The sequence below is a fragment of the Crocodylus porosus genome, unplaced genomic scaffold (assembly GCF_001723895.1).
Source record: "Crocodylus porosus isolate Cpor-Errol unplaced genomic scaffold, CroPor_comp1, whole genome shotgun sequence".
Taxonomy (NCBI): domain Eukaryota; kingdom Metazoa; phylum Chordata; order Crocodylia; family Crocodylidae; genus Crocodylus; species Crocodylus porosus.
The window spans coordinates 43,196,533-43,219,321 of NW_017728949.1; positions in this window are offsets into that span (position 1 = coordinate 43,196,533).

The window sequence follows — 22,789 nt, forward strand, 5'->3', positions numbered from 1 at the left end:
GGGAGCAGATTTTGCTCCTAGTCAGGCATCTACACGAACGCTATGGCACTGTTAGTTATCCCAGGTAAATGTGCTACTTGCATTTGCAGGTAGCAAATTTACTCAGGATTAGGGAGGTTTACTGCAAAGTAAGCATGTGCACCTGTAGACACACATGCTTACTTTGCAGTTAACTGTGCTAATACTAAGTTAAGCAACTCATGTAGATGCACCCACTGAGAACATTTTTGTTTTTAGAATTTAGCTGCAGTTAATGTTCTAAGGATCTTTTCAAAACCATGTGTGGCATTTGCAGTGCTTGTGTGTGCTAGTGAGTGTCTGGTGTGGTGATCCCCAAAAAGTTTGGATGATCAATGTGAACATGGGCAAATCCGGGCAGTGAAGTATTGAGCTGCCAAAGCACTTTAATTAAAATGTTCTTAATTATACTAAGCTTTGGAGAACCTTTTGAAACAGGTCTATATTGTATTAAAGTTAAAATGAGTTTACCAAAAATAGATTATGCCAGGCTAATCTGAAATCTTGACAAGATGTTCTAGATGAGATTTTCCAGGTGAAGGAAATATGGGAGAATTGTGAGCTGGGTAACAAATAGTCTAAAGAGGAAATGACACAGTAAAAAAAGTTTCAGGCTAGTGGGGAATTCCTGAAAGATCAATCCTATTTATTAATTCAACATTAAATAACCTTGTTTTAAAAAATGACTATGTCATAAGAAGTAGGAGTGTTTTAATGACATTTGCTGATGGCACAAAGTGGAGAGGCATTGTCAGAGTAGAGGAGTATCAGGGTAGAGAGAATTTGGTGACTTTAAGGACAGGAATAATAGAAACAAGATAAAATTGAATAGTTCTAAGTGCAAGGTCATGCATCTAAGGATTAGTAACAAGAAATTCTACCATAAAAACTGAGTGCCTGAGTTGGAAATTACAGAAGAGGGGGAGAACGTGGGTATTGTAGTCAATCATAAAATGACTAATACACAAATGTGATCAGGGACTAGGATGGCCAGACAAAGAGAGAAATTATCTTATGAAAAGAGACCATAAGATGTTAGCTTATGCAACGTAGTGAAACAAAGTGGGTTGAGATACAATTGGCTTCTATATATGCACATCAGCATGGGGGGGAAAAGAACTGTTTATGCTAAAGGACAGTGTCATAGAATCATAGAAGTAGGGTCGGAAGGGACCTTGTAGATCTTCCAGCCTGTGGCAGGACCGTCCCTAGGGGTGCCGTGACCTCCCCTAGCGCCCTTGCCCATCGTGCCAAGTCTGGGTCCTGAATGCACCCTCTATCTTATTATTATCAATGGGAGGCTGCCTTCTTGCCCCCTTGGCACGGGGCCAGTCTTGCTTTACCATGATTCCGGGGCTACTCCCTATGCTGGCCCTCGCCGGCCTGTCTCTGTGACCGTCCTAAGCAGCCCGCTCTCTCTCTTCAGGCTTCCTAGTAGACTCGCCCTTCTCTCCGGGGCTTTCCACTGGGCTTGCCCCCTTCCGGGCTTCCCCTTCACAGGGAGTGCCCCACTGGGCCTGCCCAATGTCTAATATACGTCCCCTCTCCTGGGGCCTGCTCCAAGATACTCGCGCCTCACACGCTCTCCGCCCCCACCGGGGCCCTTGCTCACGCTCATCGTGCTCTCCGCCCCCACCAGGGCCCTTGCTCGCGCCTCTCGCGCTCTCCGCCCCCACCGGGGCCTTCTATCCCTGACTCGGGCTTCCTAAGGTTGGGGCTCAGGCGGCCTTGGCCTTAGCCTCACCTGGCACCCCAGACCCGCCTTCTCGGGCCTATGCCCCACTGAGGCTCTTCCCAATTGGGGTTCCCAACTGGGGCTTGTCTTGATATTGCCCCTGCTGGGCTGGGGTCAAGATACCCCTCTAGCGGCACCCTCTGTGGTGCTAGGGCCTCCCCCTCTACCGGGGAGCTCCCTTGAGGCCTCCTCCACCCCTACAGCCTTGCCCGGTCCTCCGGTGTAACAATAACTAAACAGAACTACAAGCCACATGGCTGTAACATAACAATAAGCCTACTGGCTAGAACGTACACTCCTGTCAGGGTTCTCTCCCCCCCGCCCCGTCTCATCATGTAGACTCTCAGTCAGTCAGACGGCCGTGCCGTGTTCTGCTCTGCAGCAGAGTTGCTGCTCCTTCAGTTGCCAGAGGGGAACTGGCTCTGGCCTTAGCCTTCTCTATTTGTAAAGGCCAGGCCCTGCCCCCTGATGGTCAGCTGACCCAGTTAGTAGCCATAGCAACTGGCACCTGCTGCCGTAATGAATGGCAGCTAAACCCATTTACTACTATTTGGTAGCAGGCAACCTAGTGCCCTGCTACACACCATTATCTAGTAGCAGGCACCCTGGTGTCCTGCTACACAGCCCAACCCCCTGCCTGGGCAGGAGAAAAAAACTGGGCTCAAATGACTCCAGCCAGGTAGGCATCAAGCCTCCTCTTAAAGACCCCCAAGGTAGGAGCCAGCACCACTTCGCTTGGAAGTTGGTTCCAGATCCTAGCCACCCTGACTGTGAGGTAGTTTTTATGGACAGAAGAACAACTGATATTAACTGTGTATGTGTATTAGATGAAGATTTTTAATTATTGTAGGATTGAGGACAGCCTCAGAATAAGAATAGCAGGAGAAAAAAAAAAGCTAGATACTTCTAAAATGGAGTTTGATCAATCTGTAGAAGAGATTGTATGAATAGCTGCTTGCAATGACAGAGAGCTGAATTCTGACCCAGGATGTTTCTTCTAGTCCTATGTTTCCATGTTGAGTCTAAAATACTTGAGTCCCCTCTATGTTCATCTTCATAAAATAAAATAACAGAGACTGTTAGTTTTAAATAGAAGGAAAAGCTGAATCCTTTGCTTGGCGCTCCAGTGACTGCACAAGAGAGAGATCATGCTGATCCCTCACAAAGGTGGGTGTAACTCCAGCTGAAGCCAACTATGGCTAAGCCTGTTTATATCAAGGCGGACTAAGCTCCAAGATGGTGTCTGGGGTTGTTCCAAATTAGTCCCTTTCAATTCTTTCTGCATTTCTGTGACCTAACAACCACAAAGGTTTTGTGTTAATATGATGTGAGGTGCTGAAGCTATGATTGGTCATCAAACACAATTTGGTTTGAAATTAAAACTGTGACAAACACAGTAATAAATTTATTTATGATAAATCAAATGCCAGTTGAATGAAAATCTAGTGACAATCACCAAACTGTGAAATAAGGTCTATTTTTAAATTGAGTCATTCTCTCAATCATGTGTACACATAGAAAACAGAATCACATGGGCAATAAAGTCTGTGCTTATTTTATTGCAGTGTATTAGAAATCAATGGGCATTTTCAACAGGAGTCTTATTTTTAACTTTATCTTATTCCATGTGAATTTAATTTGAAAACAAAATGAGAAGAAATAAAATTAAACTAAAGCACAGACATCATATAAAGCATTTTGTAGTATTGCACTTTTACAGGCATTTAACAAAGTAGCAAGCCAGTCTGTCCCCTTCTTTTATTAGCTGACTGGAGACAGGGTATCAGATGCAGTAAATATTTGTTTTGCTTTGAAACAATCAAAGCTTAGTGAGAGGGCCTTAAAGTTTATGTAAATATAAAATCCCCGATATCCAGGCTGTGATACTGGTTATGCCTATGTAAATCCACAGGACTCTCAGTAAGGTTGTCAGACATACTAGGGATTTACATTACGATTAGTGTTGACTGTCATTGGAATCTAGACGAACTGTTTTATAGAATAAATTTGAAGCAATGAAGGGATGAATTCACTTCCACAATTAATGGTCCCAAAAAATGAATCTGGCTGATAAATTATCTCATTTAAAAAAATCACTTGCAAAGTACCTGAAATTATTTTTATAGTTAAGTCTTTGGATTTTTCCTCATGTTTTTCTTTACTTTAAGGATTTGGGCCTTGTCCAGACTGCAGTACTCCCTCTAATGCCTACTGCCAGGTACTGTCTGCTACAGTGATTCTCAACCAAGGCGCCACAGAAGCTTGGGGTATCTTGAGATCCTTTCAAGGGTGCCCTGGTTAGAAACATTCTGCCCTGTTGTGGTCTTTCTGAGTTCTTTGCAACAGAAAAATCGCTCCATTATTTTTCCATAGTCACAAAATGAGTGAAAACTAAGAGCTGCCATTTTCTGATGGATGCCTTAAATATAGTCAGCATTGCCTCAAGCCTAATAAGGGGTGATTTGAGTCTAAAAAGGTTGGGAACAATTGACCTATTAAAATCACAGGATGAAAAACATCTCAATGTCACATAGGAGGGGCAGGCAAATTCTAGCCTGGAAGGTGGATTGGGCCTATGGTGGACTCCATTTCCCAGCAGCTCCTGCCCACATTGCTGCAGCTGGTTTCCATGGAGACCCCAGCAGCAGTGGGGCCATGACAGCACAGGGCCAGGGTTTCCATGGAGCCTGGCCCCAGCAGCACTGGCAGGCTATGGGGCTGGATGGAGAGCTGCTCTGGGGCCAGGATCTCTCAATGGTAACAGGGTGGTCCAGAGCCACAGCAGAACTGTGATCCACTGCCCACATGCCCTGGGTGGAGCATGCAGGCAGCAGATCATGGATCACCACTCTGCCATGGCTCCAGACCACGCTGTCAGTGCTACAAGATCCCGGGCCCAGATCAGCTCTCCTCCCAGCTGCAAACCCTGCCAGCACTGCTGGGGCCTGTCTCCATGGAAACCCTGGCCCCAAGCTGTCATGGCCCTGCCACTGCTGGGGTCTCCATGGAAACCAGCCACAGTGACATGGGCAGGGACTGCTGGGAAATGGAGTTCAGCCATTGGTTTGATCCCCCATTTTGCCCACCCCATCACATAATCTAACCTTCTGCTCAAAACAGGACCCTCCCTGTCTAAACTACCTGAGACAAATATTTACCAAACATGGAAATTCTACAGCCCCCCTGGGTAATCTGTCTCAGTATTTCACGCTCATACTTGGAAAGTTCTTCCTAATAATCAGCCTAACTCTTCCTTGTTGCAGTTTAAACCCATTACTTCTTATCTCTCTTTAGCAACCCTTATCTAATTTAAAGACTGTTAACAAATCCTCGCCTTTTATTTTCTCCAGATTAAGTAATTCCAATTTTTCCAACCTTTCCTTTATATATCATGTTTTCTAGATGTCTAATTATTTCTGTTGCCTTTCTCTGCACTCTTCCCAGTATAAACACAGTGGTCTTGAAGTATAGTGCCCAAACCTGGACATATTACTTATTTCAGATAATAACTTATGCACAATGCTCTCATTCATGTATATCCCAGTCAGCATTTAGTTGTTGTTTTTTAAAATAAATATTACAATGGTGATTCATACTTACCTTGAAATCCAGTATAAACTCTAGATCATTTCCTGCACTATAGCAGATTAGCCAGTCATTCCCCATTTTGTATTTGTATATTTAGTTGTTCTTTCATAAATGTAATTATTTGCACTTGAAATTAATTCTATTTACTTTGGACCATTTTTCAGGTTTATCAAGGTTATTTTGAATCTTAAGTCTGTCCTCTGAAATGTCTGTTTATTCCACCCAGGTTTGTTTGATCTGGAAAATTACTAAATGTATATTCAGTTCCAACCTCTAAGTTAGGGGCATCAAACGTCTGGCCCATGGGCCAGATCCAGTCCACTGGACTGGTTCATTCAGCCCATGGATTTTTATCCTGGAGCTGGCCGTGGTGATGGGGCTTCCTGAGGCAGCAAGAGCTGGGGTACTGGCTGCCACTACATGAAACTTGCCACCTCAGCCAGAGTCCTAGCTCTGGTCATGGTGGCATGGCTTCTGCCAGTGGTGCTGCTGGAGGTGACTGCCCACTGGCTCTCAGTAAGGCACTAGTTGCCACTACAGGAAGCTTGGCTGCCACGGTCAGAACTCTAGCTTTGATCACAGTGGCAGGGCTTTGCCCACAGTGCTGTTGGGGCTGCCCATGCCCTGGCTCTCACTGCGGCATAGACTCCTGCTGTGAGAAGCCCCACAAGGACACAGGCAGCCGGAGCATCAGACTCCCAACACCTCAGCCAGAGTGCTAATTCTGGTTGCAGTGATGGGATTTCCCACTGCAGCAGTGCTACTACTGCCTCCTGAGGGCCAATTTAGGCAACCTTGTATGCACGCATGCACGCACGCATGTGCATGCATGCACCCTTCCCCCCACTCCCCTAAATACACACACACTGGTTCTAGGAAAGACACTGGCTGCCACCACAAGAAGCCCCACCACCAGTGGTGGAGGGTCTGCCCATATCTGCTGGTACTACCAGTGTGAGAGCTGGTGCATGGCCCACAGACATCTGAGGAGGCAATACAGCCCTCCAACTGATTAGAGTTTGACACTCCTCCTCTAAATCACTAATAAGGACCAAGCAGCAAAAGAAGTGAACCCTAATTAACCAAGATTAGTAGTGATTGATTTTAATTTAAAGCATTTTAAATTCTTTCTTTTGGGGTTTTATTAATGCCTCTTTTACTCAAGTGTCTGAGAAAATAACCTATTGTTAAACAGTAAACATATATTTAAGGTAAGGGCCAAAGAAAAATTCTATTCCACTTTGAATTTCCATCTCTATCATACTCTACCCCAGCAACTTTGGCAGCAGAATTGGAGACAATCAGGAAGAAAAAAAGAGCAGGAAAAATCCAAATATTTTTAAACATTGGAGCTTTTCAATACATCATAAAAAATAAAAAATGTGCAAAGCCATTTCTTTTCCCCAACCTTTTTAAGTCAGTTTTAAAATAGATGATTCCATGCTGCTCCACTTCAGAAATGTGAAGCTATCAAGAAAATAGGAGTAAAACAATGTAATTGCTGTTTACATTAGGCTGTGGGATCCCATTGATTCTCATTTGTTCTCTTTGCTTGCTTTTCTCCTAGCACAACCTTGGTGTCCAATTGAAAAATCCCATCATTAATAAAAACCAAAATCTTATGAGGTGATAACAGTGGTAAATATTAACTGAATTATGTTTTCAACTAGATTAAATGCATTGGATTATCCACAGGGTTTTTTAAGACTGCTATGATACACACATCGTTCATTGTGATTTCTGAGCTACTGTGCCACTTTACCATTCTTGTCTTCAGCTATTCTGACCTCTTCTTTCATATTAGTAAACTATGCAGAGATTCTGAAGTGGAAAATGCTCTAGAAGTGCCAAATGTTATTATTTGTATTAAAACAGTGAATAAACCTAAAATTAAACAAAAATTTCCGTACATAACTATATGAATAGGAACAATTTCAGGTTTTTGGGTAGTCATCCCAAGCCTAACAGGCGAGATCAGCAGTAAGTTTGCAAACTTTCCCAGAATAGCCTAGAGCAGCATTGTTATCAGAGCTTGAGTACTGCCAAAGAGCTCAGTATACCACAGGTGGTTTTTTTTCTGAAAATGTAGACAAAGAAAGCCAAAAGGGTATGAAATGGAAAGAGAGAGAAGAAAGCTCAAAAAGCCATAGGTGGACAGGTAGATCAGCAGCCTGGGAATTAGGCTGGCTTCTACTGTAATAGGATAAGTAGATTTCATAGATTTCATGGGCATTAGGGCTAGAAGGGACCTTGCAAGAACATCGGGTCCAGCCCCCTGCCCAAAGGGCAGGAAGTCTGCTGGGCTCAAATGATCCCAGCAACATAAGCCTTCAAGTGGGTCTTAAAGGTGTCCAGAGTTAGGTACTTGCACCATTCCTGGGGGGAGTCTATTCCAGACTCCAGGGACTTGGATGGTAAAGAAGTTTTTTCTTATGTCCAGCCTAAAGCGGTCTTTCCAGAGTCTGTGACCATTAGACCTTGTCTTCTCTTGGGGTGCCCTGGTGAACATATGTACTCCCAATTCCTGGTGCACACCCCTTATATACTTATAGACTGCCACCAAGTCCCTCCTGAGCCTTTGCTTCTCCAGGCTGAAGAGTCCCATGCTTTTCAGCCTCTCCTCATAGGACTTGTTCTCTTGCCCTCTGATCATGTGCATGGCTCTCCTCTGGGCTTTCTCAGGCTTCTCCACATTTTTCCTAAAGTGCAGAGCCCAGAACTGGATACAGTACTCCAGCTGCAGCCTCACAAAGTACTGGCTTGAGAAACCAGAAATTCTACAGAGAAACATTTAATGAAAGCAGTTAACAATGGTTGAACACTACTGAGCTCTTCCTGAAGGTGAGGAGAGCATGGCATAAGTAAAAGAAGTTAATGAACTAGTTCTTAGCTAGGAAAACTGCATAGGCTGCAACATTCAAAATTGGACCCTTTAACTTAAGCACCTAAATGTCGTGACTTTCAGAACTGCTGAGTCACCCATAAGAACTTGAGAGTGGGGTTTGGCTGCCCAGCAGTTGTAAAAGTCGGGCCATGTTTACTTGCATATATAAATATAGATGAAATTAAACATCTAGAAGCCCTAATCTGGGCATACTTGATACCTGTGAGCACATTAATAGTCCCATTAGTTTCAGTGCATCTACTCCCATAGGAAAAAGCATGCCTAGGAGGTTGCAAGACTAGGATGTTAGTTGGGTCTATATCACACACCAGTGGTTTTCAACTGGAGTGATGCAAACTCCACACTGAGGTATTGTGACACAGGGTCTGCCACCACCATGGGAGCCAGGTAAAACTGCCCTGCATGCACTCCTAATGCATTAGGGCTTTGATCAGCATAAAGCAGGCAGGAGCTGGGCTGCTGTACCTCTCTCAGTCCAGCTCCTCCCACACTCCACCCAGAAACAGGTATGTGGGGCACCCATCTGCCTCTGTTTCAAGGAGCAGCATAGAGGAGATCAGACCAAAAGGGGCTACACAGCATGAGGCATCTCCTGCCAGCATTAGGCTGATTGCAACCCATATGTAGCAGGAGCATGCACATCTGCAACAGCCCTACCAGGCTGGCTGTGCAGCAGTATGGGGCAACTTTATCAGGAGGCAACAGAACCTGCTTGAGAAGCACTGAGGTAAGCTCACCAACAGTTGTTCTCAACCTGGGGTGTGACCACATTAAAAAAATTGGTGGAGGGGTGCCCTGTCTCTGAAAAGATTGAGAAACACTGGGCTATACGTTTATTAAGGTGCTTTTGCTAACATGGATGAAATGTAGTTACCTCCATTGTGAAGGACTAGAAAAAGGTGCATTAGCCTATTTTAATGCATATTAGCAAAAGTATACTTTTTGTGATGTTTTAATGGACATTAAAATAAGCTAATGTGCATTAAACCTCACGTGTAGATGTGCCCACTGACACATAGTCTTAGCACTAAAAAGTAACCTAAAACTAACCAAAAAAAATGAATGCTGTATTTCCTTGCATATGACACTCACCTTTTACCTCAAAAATCAGGCCTCCAAAATTGGGGGGGTGGGTGTGTCTTAAGTAGGGAACCTGATTTTTGGCACCACAATGGAGGAGTCATGGAGACCTACAGTGGTTAGCCCACTGTAGTCAGGTCCAGGGAGGGAGGGACAGTGTTCGCTGTTCAGGGTCAGATCTACAAAATTAACACTTCCACAGCCACTGGCAAACTGGCAGTAGCTTTTGCCTGAGAATGTACTTAGCGCTAATTCTGTTGTTTCTTACCTATCTTGGAGGCAGGGCTCCCACAGACTCACAGGATCCTTCCCCCAGCTGATTAGGCTAAGCAGCTAAAAGCTACGCTACACCACCTTGGAAGGAATAACATGTGAACAATTAGACATCACATGCTTGGGGCCCTGTTTTGTGTACTGCTGCAGTTCATGCACAGATGATCTATTATTAGTAACATTTTTCTGTCCCTTACGATGAGGTGTTCTTTCAAATGAGCTTGTGTCCTCAGTTTACACGGGTACTAGCGACACGCAAACTGTGAGGTTTGAAATGTGAGTCAGTTGTCCATGTGTCACAAAGCCACAAAGAGTTAAGAAAATGTGTTAACATTTGAAACAAAAATACTTTTTGTTTTTAAAACACTTTTTGAATTAAAAGTGTGTTCTATTGGCTTCTAATTTGAAAATAATTTGATTGGCTTACATCAAACTTTGAAGGAAATGAGCTTCCTTTGGTGTAAGATTTAGACGAATTCTCAGGATAAAAGGTATTGTCATGTTAATATTGTAGGACTGGGAAAACTTTAATTGTGGGTCCAGGATGGTAGCTCTATCGTAATATTAAAACAAAAACCTGACCTGACCATCATCTTGGAGACAAAACAAAAGTACTACTGATACTATTTTTAGCAGAATGTAGAAACAATCTGCTTATTCATGAAATACAAATATAGAGTTTAAAGAGGTGGCAAGATTTTGGTCAATAATTGCAAAATGTTAATGCAGGACATGGACAGTGCAAAGGGATTTAATAGTAGCATAACTAGGGGAGGGTGATCAGGGCACCAGCCCCATGTGCCAGTTTTAAGATGGAGCAAAAATGCCTGCTGCCACTGCCAGCCCAGTTGCCCCTGAGAGCCAGGGTGCTAAAATGGCTTATTGTACCTCTGGTACTTAGAGTTAATAATAGCATTTTATCCTGATCCCTTTATGACAAAGGACAAAATAAGGCAACAAGGTAACAGCACAAGGGCTGAAGGAACTGATGCTGTGGTCTTGTAAAATGTGATTGGGGATCAACTTGACCACAGCATCAGATGAGACAATTGCTCCTTGTTGTGTTGAGTTGCATCATAGGAAGTTTAGGTTAGATCAGTGGTCCGGTTGATTCCTGAACCTCTTTAGGTCAATTCTGGGCTGGGGAGAAAGCAGGGCGCACATGCATGCATATACCCGCTGTCCCCAGCCCCAGCAGGTCAATCTGTGAGGGAGGGAAAGGGTGGGGGATCAAGGCTCCTGTGGCTCAGCCAGGAGCAGGGAAAGGTAAGCATGGCCCTAGCCCCATTGGGTGGTAAGAGGATTGGAATCCCAGGGGGGCCCCCTCCCCATCTCTGTGGGGCCGGAGGGGGTGGCAGTGGCAGCAGAAGCAGCTGCTGCTGTGTCTTGAGCCCTCCTGCAACTGGCCATGTGTGGCTCAGCACAGCAGTGGGGATTCATGTGGTGTTGGGCCCTGCCCCAGTGCCGTCTGAGACTCTCTGCCACCCAGGGGTCCATGGGGGGGCCCCTGCTGCTGGGTGCAGCCTGGTGGAGGCCTCAGGAGCCTGTGCCCCCCCTCACCTGTGCTCTGGGTGCAACAGCCAGCCTGCAGCAGCAGCTGCCTCACCCCAGAGCACAGGGGGGAGGGGCACAGGCCTCCAGAACACAGGTGGTGGGGCATGGGCCCCCTAGGCCTCCGCCAGGCTGCACCACACAGAGGGGGGTTGAGAGTCCCAGATCAGCCCAGGCTGGGGCCCGACCCCAGTTCTCTGCTGCCACTGGGCTGGCAGTGGGGCAGGGGGCGAGGTGGGTGGGAGGCACGGTAGATCCTGGGATGCCCTTTACTTCCAAAAAGTGATCTTCACCATAAAAAGGTTGGAGACCACTGGGTTAGATATTAGGAAAAATTTTCTCATGAGAAAGATGGTAAAGCACTGGAACAGGTTACCCAAAGAGGTTGTGGATTCTCCATCCTTAGAGTTTTTTAAGACCTGGGTAGACAATGGTTTGACTGGGATGATATAGTTGGGGATGGTCCTGCTTTGAGCAGGGGTGACCTCCTGAGTTCTTGCCTTTTCCAACTCTTATTTTTGATTATTTTTGTAGTAATTAAACTTTTTATTGCTATTTGATCAGTACTGATTATCACACTCAATCACTTAGTAGGAAAATATGCTTTCCACGTCTCTGTGGCTCTCCACCTTCTCTCCTCTATATTCTGTGTAGCAATTCCACATTTCCAACCCCCATACACTTTGCTCCTACTAAAATAAGCAGCAGTTAATTAAGTTTATTATGTTTTAGAGTTAACACCCACTTGAGATTAGTGGGAGATGGGAGAGGAAATTCATACCTCTTAAATCCATTGGTTCAGTCTTTCTACACACTAGGGAAGCCATCATTGCATCAGTAAGGTTTTCTACACAACTTTGTGCACTAATATTTTCAGTTTTAAAAGAAAAAGCTTCGACTGCAGAGTAGCCTGGCATTTAGCAATCCTGCATTAGAGTACTTATAGTAGGATTAATTTGCTTAGTTTTGCTGATTTGCCTCTCTGCATATAATTTAAGACCTAAATACTTGCTGTACTTGCAAAGCTTAGGTTAACACAACTCTTAACACGTTATTATGAAAAATGTTTCAGACCATGAGAACGGGAGGGAATGAATGCACACTCCTGGGAACTGAGTGTTTGAGATTTATTCATCCAGCTCTCGCCTTGTTATTAACATTTTCCCTTTAACAATTTTTAGATAAGCTCAAGTTTCAGTTGCCTGTGATAACATGGCACAGCATTTATCTGCACTGCTCAGTACAGGTAGGTAAATTCCTTTGTTGTCCTTAGCTGCAGGACAGATAAGCCAACCCCATCATTTGTACTTTTGTTTCTTAATGGATCTATTACCATTTTTACCATCTTTTTTGGTTTAATTTTTAAAGTTAAAGACTCGATTGGCAGTATTAGCTCCAAAGAAATCCTTTTATGTTCTAAAACTACATTTACTTAGCATATACTTTCTATAATAAATGTTACTGAAATTTTCTTTAATCACAAAGTCAGTGCTAAAAAGAGCCAGTGCCAGCACCATAGAGTCAATGGCATTAACTAGACAGCTCTTAACAAATTAAGCACCAAAGTACTCTATCTTAAGAGTCAATCATGCACATCAGGGAGCAGCTGAATGGAATTGTTAATGGATGCATTTTTTAATAATTATGATCCCAAAACACTATGTAAAAAAGTAATTAATTATACTTATATAAAGTAAGGCTGCAATCCCGGCTTGGTTGAAGTCACCAGAGTTTTTAAATCAATTTTAGATAGCCAGGATTTCATCTTAGAAAGTAGTAACCAAATAGTTGAATTTGGAATAATTATGTGTTACTGCTCACCATGGATCCTGGTTTTCTCAGTTTAAAAATTGGAAACTCCGATTTAAACACCCCCCCCCCCCCCCGCAAATTCTCTGATTATGAAACCCAAAATCCATTTTTTCCACAATTAAAATCAAACACTGCTATATATATAGGTGCTAATTGAACACAATGTTTTTTCATATATTTACAATTTTAAAGCAGTTTGGAAGCCTACCCGTGCCTCAATCATTATAATAAAATACATTGTAAATATCTGTATATTTTGGCATTTGATTTTGGTTTGTTTATCATGGAAAAAAAGAGCTCCCCCTGCTCCTTTTACTCAACAGGATGTGGGTCCAGCTGTGTTGCAGCTGTGGCTCCCCTCCCCCCCACCCCCATGCTGCTTTGTGGCATTAAGCAGCTCTGATACGCTGGTGCCCTGCCCATGCCATTGCACCTCACTCCTGAGCCACAGCCCCCTGGCCTTGGTGGTACCTTTCACTCCCAACCCACAGCCCCCTTCCCCTAGTCCCCCAATGTGTGAGGAAGGGAGTGGGTGTGTGGGAAATGGGGTGGGTGCATGGGGAAGGGGCGTGGGCAATGCATGGGAGGTGCAGGTGGGACACCTGTTACATGGTGGGAGAGTCATGTGTCCCCTGAGATTTCTAAACCCACAGCTGGGCCTGACACTGCAGTGGGGCCAGATCAACTCCAGACAGGAGCCACCTCTGTGGCCCATCAGGCAGGACCCAGCACAGGAGGGAGTACCATGCCACCATGGTGAAATACAGCGGCAGTGGTGATGCAGAGTTGTGTCCCGTACTACTGCCGAGCAGGCAGGGGGCATTTCACCTTGGTGGCCCTGGCAGTGCAGTGGTCCCTCCCACGCTGGGTTCTGCCCACTGGGCCACAGAGATGGCTTCTTTGGAACTAGTCCAGCCTTACTGCAGCCCCATGCCCTGCTGTGGGTGCAGAATCTGGAGGGGGCATGTGCCCTCCGTTCCCTGCCACATTGCCTGTGCTCCCCTGCCCCTCTGACACTTGCCCCGTGTTCCCCCTCACCTTCTGCCATGTTGCCTGTGCCCCCTCCCTTGCCTGTCCCCATAGACTTACCTGGAGTGAGCTGTGGGAGCTGCTTTCCACCATGCTGCCTGGCTGCTATGTGCATGTGCACACATGCATGTAGTGCCCCCTGTTGTAACAAGAAGCCCCCTTTCTCCCTGTCTCCCTAGTGTGACAAGAAGCCCCCCCAACACACACACACATCATACATTCATTCCCCTCTGGACATGGATAGCAAAGGCCTCTTTCTTGCATTGTTTTTTCCCTCTTCGGGGTATATCTCTTTTCTTCTACCTTTTTCTTCATTCCTTCTCTCTTCTCTCCCCTTTCCACTATAAGAATAAGAACATAGAATTACTTGGGTATTCTATAGGATATAAGGTTGTACTTCTGATGAAATTATATTTTACAGATCCTTTTTATTGTATGTGCCATGGCATGTCACCTTTTGTATTTTATGGTTTCAATCTTGTAACAAATGTATTTTATTTTTAGATGTAAGTTGTACCCTGCAACAATAGTAGAAAGGGTGGGAATCTCTCTCTGTATTGGGCTGATCTCTGTATGAATGGGAGTATGTAAATGATTGCATAAGGACAGTAACTAGCTATAATAACAAGTTAATGAGCAAGGATTAACACCTCCAAAACCACAGACTAACAAGAAAAAAAGGATCGATACAGAGCTGGGAGCTCCCTGAAACTGCATTGTTAAAGAAACAGAAGCCCTGGTGTGAATTAATCAACGCCTGAGACCGGCTATTGGGATTGAATATCTCCCAATCGGCCGCTTTCAGAGTCTGGACAACAACAACTAAATTAAGCAAAATCACCAAAGGACACTCAAAACTGCATGTACTAACGGACGTGACCCCGGGGGCTAACAACTATCCCCTGACAGCCACCCTGGGGACTTTCCATGAAGGTCAAAGATCCCTGGATTGGACAAATCTGAAAACTGGAGGGAGCTTGGAAGTCTGCCAGAGGAGGATAAGGGGGAGTGAAGAGTGAACCTTGGTGGCACCCTTTTGACCTGACCAGCACTCTACCCATCCAGAAGGACCAGTCGCAACCCCCTTCTGGAAACAATACCGCTTGGAGGAAACCTTGACTGGCCATCTACAGCAGACTCCAGTGCTTAGGATAGGTATACCCGACATCAGTGCTCTATTGCAGCTGCTCTGTGTGTGTGTGTGTATGCACGCATGCATGCATGTGGGTATTTAAGAGACAGTACCCCTCATAATTTGAAGGTTTGCATTTATGGTTTTTTTTTTACTCTATCAATTTTGCACATTCTGTCTAATAAACCAGAATTTTTAAGGTTTCTGGGAGTTGGTCATTTGTAACCAACGCTGTGTCCCAATGTTCCCAGCCCCAAGCAGCCCCTGGAGGCTGGAACTCTGCCAGCCTGCATGGGAAACCCACCATTTCCCACATTTTTCTCCTTTAAAGAGAAAAAACTGTCATTTTCTCCTTTAAAGGAGAAACCCCACATTTTCCTTTGTTAAAGAAAATCCACATTTTTCCACAGTGAAGGGAAAACCTGGATTCTTGCTGCTCACTTAAACTCACTTACATCTGGCTTATTAAGAAGCTGAACATTGGGCTACTCTTTCTGCACCTTTTTTATATTTGTAATTTAACTCTTCCAGGGAGGGAATGGCAAGATGTATAACACAAATTAAAGGGATGGGAAGATTCCCAGTTTTTAATATGCGTAAGCACAGTTAGAATATTACTCTTGGTTAATGCTCTTCAGATTTTTATATTCACTGTTTAAATATAGCTTTTAACTTTTTCTCAAAAGGGCCTTAACAAGAGATTAATTTTGGTTCTCACACTGCAAAGGAGAAAGACTGCTTGGAGCTGAACTTTGTGGAGAAGGTCGGTAACAGAAGCAGTAGTATAAGTTAATAATACAAAGAATTCTGAAAAAGGAAACTAAACTGTTCTGTGTTCTCATTTATTAGACAGAAAGGGAACTGAAGAGTAACCTTTAAGAAACTGAAATTGCACCTGACTAATTTGCATTTAGAAAGTCTGTGCTTTTCCTGTTCAGCTGGTTATTGAATCCATGTTAGATTCTTGTAACTAGTGTACATTTTTTTTGTATCTACAATACCTTACCTGAATGAAAGGCTAGCCTTTGGAATTTGGTGTAGCTGCCTTACATTTATATTTGATCTAATAGAAGTCATGAAAGACTTTGAACTGAATGGTGCAAACTTCCTAGGCCCTTCCAGAGCAGCTTGAACAATTCCTTTGCTTGGCTGAGGTATGCTGCCATGGTAGAAATGACAGGTGTCAGGGTCCACCGAGGCGTTAGGCCTAGTGGTTAAGAGCTGGGGGTTGTTATCAGTGTCTGTAGTCAGAGGGCAAGCTGAAGTCAAACCAGGGCTCACACACCAAGCCAGAGGAATTACCAGAAGTGGATGTCAGGAAGCAAGTCAAAGTCAAACCAATGTTTTGAAGTTCAGGAATTTGGTACATGGCTGTAGTCTCCTGTGACTCTCCCCCAAGCTTCACGTGTCTGGGTTCTCCGCAAACCTCGTCATGGCTTCTTGGGCAGCATGGCCAGGCTATGGGTAGCGGCCTTGAGTCAGCTCCCCAGGGGTCTCACCTGCCACGTCTTTGATGATAAGTAGGTTCCTATCGGGAGGATGATGTCTGGTCCTGCTTCCCCTGGTACTTCCCCTTGGCCATTCTCGTGGTCGTTTCTTCTTGGGGCTCCACCTTCCCTACACCCCGCCTAAAGCCAACTGTGATGTTGTCCATCAGGGCCAATGCTCAGGCCCTCCATATGCTCAGCTTCGTAGGTGCTGTAGTCATTAGCTATTGTTGATACTCATCCTGAGCGCTCCCCACAGCTCCCCTCTGCTCTTAGCTCATGTGGAGCTGGACTCTCCCCGGGCTTCAGCCCCACTTGACACGTCATCTGCTCCCTGAGTTTGGTACCTGCCTGTCATCTGTGTCAGGGTCCCATCCTTGCTGTATTCACTGGTGTCCCAGTCGCTGCAGCTGTCATCCTTAGCCCGCACTGGTTCTGTAAGTGAGTCCTTGGGCCCTTGCTGGCCCAGCGTTCTCTTGATGCTCCCCCCCCGAGGGAGCCACCAAGCTTCCTTCCCAGTGTCGTCTGGGTGCTCTGGCTTCTCTGGGCTTGCCGGGGACACTGTTTCCAGTCCCCCAGGCTTCCTTCCGGTTGGACCTTTTCTCCTGGCGCTGGGCACCCGTCCAGCCAATTGCCCTCAGCACACTTTCATAAAGTGCGCCCAGGCAGACACGGGAGCCATTCCTGGCTCCTACTGGCTCCGCCGTGGGTTTTTCCTTTGATCTTCATCCGCGGAGACTCCAGCCACTGTGGTTTCACTTTTGCTGCAATCAGCTGCCTGCACAGCATCCTGCCACCTCTCCCTGGACTCTGGTAAGTTTTCACCACAATGGCCAAGAATGAAGGAGCGGGCACCAGGTAAATCACATGGATGAGAGTTACTCACAGACAGAAGCCAGTTTGTTGTGCAGCAGGGATCAGGTCTTGCTCCTTAAAAGTAGGGTGACCATATTATTTTTAAGAAATCCAGGATACTGGCCTTCCCCTCCTCCCAGTTGATCCCCACCCCAGGCAGGAGAAGTGTCCAGCCCTCCCCACCTCCCTCAGTCTCCAGCATCCACTCAGGAGGGAGCCAGGCAAAGGTTCCAAAATACAAGTTCACCCAAGGTGCCCCACATATGTGCATATGCACAAGCACCCTGTGCTCACAGTAGCACTGTCCCCCAACCCTGCTCTGCCCCAGCCAATCCCTGCTCCAGGCAGGAGGAATTTTGCCCAGCCCTGCCTAGCCACCACCTCCAGCTGCTGCTGAGGAGGACCCAAGCTGGGCAGTGCAGGTGGGGTGGCTCTAATCCAGGACTTTTGTTTCCATTTGCACCAACTGACTGGGATGCCAGGATGGCTTACAAAATCCAGGACTATCCTGGCCAAACTGGGACATATGGTCACCCTACTTAAAAGCAGCCCTAGAATGAATCAGCAGACAGAGGCTCAGCTGGCCCTGCCTGGGAGGTTGAGAGCTCCTGACCTAGTTGCCCAACTGCAGTGCAGAGGCCTTACAACTTGATATAATATTGCTCCTGTGGACATGAACATCACAGTTGTTTGCTGTGATGCAGCAACTGGCACTCCATTTACCCACTTTTCTCCCTATGGTACTTTTTCATCCAGCTGAGGAATTAAAGGCAGGTCTGAAGGTTCCCATCACTTCAACTCCACAAACTTTTCCAAGTCAAACTTGAACCATCACCTGCATTATTATTGAACAGGAATATGTTGGGAAGCAGCGGCAGGTCTGGGCAAGTACAGTAGTGTGATGGCACCCCCTTTGGCTGTGCCCTGCATGCACAGTGGGCACATAGGAACTGCTCCTACAGGGAGTACCACACGTGTTGCAAGCTCTATTGAGGTCACTGCTGTGGGCTCTGCTTAGATTCCCTGCCTTCAAGCAGCACTGAAGCCTGCTGCTCTTTGCTCTTCCTGTCCCTTCTCCCCTCCTCTTTGATTAATTCAGCAACAGGAGAAAAGAGGGGAGGAGAACCCAGCAATGCAACTCCTGCTTTCACTCAGCTCCAGAGGCTCTGCACTGCTGCTGCTAATCCTGTGTCTGCCTTTCCTTGATGGTGAACTTGGTAGGGGGCAAGAGGAGGAGGATGGAAAGACAGAAAAGCAGCAGACTCTGGAATTGCTTGTAAATGGGGACTCCAGGCAGAACCTGCACTGGTAAGCTCAGAGCTCTCAGCACACACAGAGCTCCAGCAGGAGCTGCTGAGAGCTTACTGGTATTTAGGATCACAGTAAGGGGTTGTGGCCACATCCCCTTCAACTGTGTGGCACATGTGCAATGAGCTCTTCACTGTGCATGGGCCCTACCCACAAACGGTTTTTAACCTCACCCCCATTGCTGCAATCCTGGATACACCCATGTTGGGAAGTCCAATAGGATCATTAAAATGTAGACCAGTCATTTTTTCTGGCATGCATTGGCAGAAAATTCTTATTGTAGAGAGTAGCTGGGGTAGTAATAAACCTGGCTGCTTGCTATAGCTGCAAGCTATATAAAATATGATTATTTCAGTCCCTTTTTAATTTCGCTATGGCTGTGTAATGCTCTTGAGCAGTCTATACAAAGCCAGTATGGATCAGGACAGAACCTCAGTAAATGACTGAAACCTTTAATGTTTCAGGAATCTATTTAATGCTTGCCTTGGGAATTAGTCAGAGCAGTTCTTAAACAAAACCATATTGAAATCACAGGTGGATCAGGTATGTGATGCAAACTTGGCTACTCTTTATAGAAAAGTATTGTTTTAATCAGTTAAAATTACACTCTAGATGAATAGAGAGGTGTGTAAATTGGATTCACTCTATCAGGCATCAGAAACATCCTATTGGAATACCATTAGGTCAGAGATCATCAATCTGTGGTTTACAGATCTGGATCTGGCCCATGGAGTCAGGAGACTGGAACCATTGGGCAGCATGGGGCTTTCCCCATGCTGTGGCTAAGTGGAAGGGAGTTTTTCCCAATGTGTACTGTAGCTGGGCAGTGAGAAGAAGCAGCAGTAATGGCGGCCAGGTCCTAGTGTTGCTTTGGACTCAAGTTAGGTCATTCTATCCTGCTGGTGAAAACTTTGCTGACTGCTACCTTAGGTAGGGTAGAGATTGCTGACTTCATGAAGATTATTCGTAACTGCACGTGTGACTGTATGACAGTTTAGCTCTGATTCTGAAGAAAAGGTAGAAAGTAGAGCTGTCAATTAATCACCGTTAACATGCACAATTAACATGTTAATTGGTTCTTGCATTAATTTTTTTAATGAGTTAATTGCACATGTGGTTTTGGAGCCCATGTCCATCCTCTGCTCTGCCACTGTCACCGCCATCTCTGGGCTGCCCAGTGGGGCAGTGGTGGCAGTGCAGAGGAACTACAGAGCAGCCCAGGTGTGGGCTCCAGGCTGCTACAGGAAGGTGGTGGGGTTGGGGCACACACAGAGACACAGACACACTGACGCAGACACACAGGCACAGCCATAGACACACAGATGCACACGTGAGCAGCCACATCATGCACATGGCCAGAAACACAGCCTGGTGGCTTGTAGAGCAGTACTCAGCAAGTAAGTCTGTGGAGAGGAAGGAGTGGGGGGAGAGGAAAGGGGTGGAGGGACAGATTGAGGCCCCCATAGTGAAGATGTTGAACAATGTGGGTCCAAGGACAGAGCCTTGGGGGACCCCACTGGTCACAGGGCACCATGATGATTGACTTCCATCAGTTACAGCTCTGAGTTCGACCACAGAGCCAATTTCCCAGCCAGCGGATCGTGGTGGACCCAAGGCCACAATTGGCCAGTTTCACCAAGAGGTGATCATGGGCTACCAGATTGAAGGCTTTTTTGAAGTCAAGATATATGACTTCAAAAATATGGTTGTGGGGGGAGGAGGTGACATTCTTGTGCCTGCCCCTGCCTCTGCCCCTCACTCCCAAGCCATAGCCAACCCAGCCCTGCTACTGCTCCTGACTCACAGTACCCCATGTGACCAGCCAGTAGGGGGTGCTCCTGCATTGAGCCACCCACCTCACTGCACCAGACTACCTTCCAGGCTCTGAGTGCCTCCCTGGGGGCACCTCATGTCTGGCTGACCCCCTTCCTGGAGCACACTCACTAGCTTAGGGGTTCCACTGCCACCACCCAAGGCTGGGCTTGATTCTGGCTCTGCACACCCTGGGAAGCACAGGCCTAGTAGCCCTCGAGGATACTTGATTCTCTTCAAGAACTTGGGATGCTTCCCTCAGTCAGAAGCACAAGTAGTGGTCTCCCTTAGTCAGCTGAACCAAGGGGACCCCAAGGCATAATCTAGACCCACTCCCAATAAGTCTCCCACGCTAAGTACAAAGGAGAACTTTATTGGTTACAAGGGGTAGGGTTGGAATAGGGTGCAGGGTAGAGCAATATCAGAGAAATCCCATAGAGCAAACTCCCATGGCTAGGTAGCCTTTGATCACACATCTGAGTTACTGCACGTGATATATCTAGTTAGATCTCAGGTAGCTTACTCACAAGTATCTTCCAGAGGCAGGTGGAGATTCCTTCTGGAGGCAGGCAGTTCCTTGATCATGAGTTCTGAGAGAGAGAGTAAGTTTCAGATGGTTCAGCTCTTCTCTCTCTCTGAGCCTTCCTCATTGCTACTGCCCCTTCCTCCTGGGCAGTCTTTAACTTTTATAGCCCTTGTGACCTCATTTACCTGGTCCAATGGAGCCCAGCACCTGTTGGCTGTCAGCCAACCAATTTGAAATGCATCACTAGTTGCTGGATAGACTGGCAGTTCCTAGTTCCCCAGGAAACCCAAGCCCTTCATCTAGGTATGTAATGCCGGCCACGTAGGCAGAGGGAGCAGGTTTCCCCCCTCCCTCAGGAATGTATCCAGCTCAGGTTACCTAAAGAGATAGGGTAAGGTGTGTATCCTCTACTGGGCCCATCCTAACCAAACTGCCACAGAGCAGAGTTTATGGGGAGAAACAGAGGTGGCCTTCTGCCACACTTCACATCCTGCCATGGATGCCCCTCCCCGAGCTCCAAACTTCACACAAATATGCACAGCCTCCAACACCTTCACAGATTTCCCCCTACACACACACACACACACACACACACACACACACACACACACACACACACACACACACACACACACACACCATACCCACCCCAAACCAAAGTACCTGCGTAAATTTACATATTTTTTTAGTTTTTCTGCACAGACTTTTGAGTTTTTAGCTGTGCAATTAAAATAGCAATTAATTGTGACTATTTTCTTAATTGCACAACTAATCACAATCAAATTTTTTAATCATGTGAGAGCCTTAGTGGAAAGCAGTGTGTTCAGACTTCTGCATAGCAGTTCTGTGTTAGCTTTGTCTTTATGATGACTTGCAATATATTGTTCTTGTTAACCAAAGAGTCTAGGGCAGGGGTGGGAGAAACATGGCCTGCAGTCCAGATGCAGTAGGTGCCTAGGGATTTTTTCCAGACCATTGTGGGTCACCTGGCCTTGCGTGGCCCAGGCATGCGAGGCAGCCTGGGCCATGGTTCATGTGGCTGATCCCGCCACCTAAATTTCTTAAGGCAGCTACCCATGCAAAGACTTTAATGCTGACCTTCTGAATGTGATGTTTAAGGGGGAGGGAACAGTTTAATGCGACTCCTAGGTAGGTTGGGATATACTCATGGGGAAGGATATGGTTGCTTGCTCAATACTGTACTTAACAGTGCACTAGCCATAGTGTGCTAACTTCAAAGTGCTCAGAACCACTGCACTTGCAATGATACGTGCCCCAGCAGAATATTGTGCTCCTGTATGGTCCAGAAGTTGTTGCACTACATTTGTGCTGAGACTATATTATACACCAAGAAAATGTTAATTTCAATCTTCTGAAACTGCTGAATCCCATCCCAAGGAGTTCTCCATGTTGTTTATGTGCATGACCTGCATATCTAAAATACACAACGAATCTGCTAATACCTAAATATAAAAATCATTCTGTTTCACTAAAAAGGTGATGTACAATCAAGAAGGCATCCCAGTAGTCTGGTTCTGCCTGCTTGTATCCACCAACAATAGACTGCTTCATTCCTGGCATTCTGTACAGACACTTGCATGGCAGCATGTATGAATTAAAGGTCCCACCAGCTCCAGTTGTCTAGAACACTCTAACCCACCGTGGATAATGACTGCCT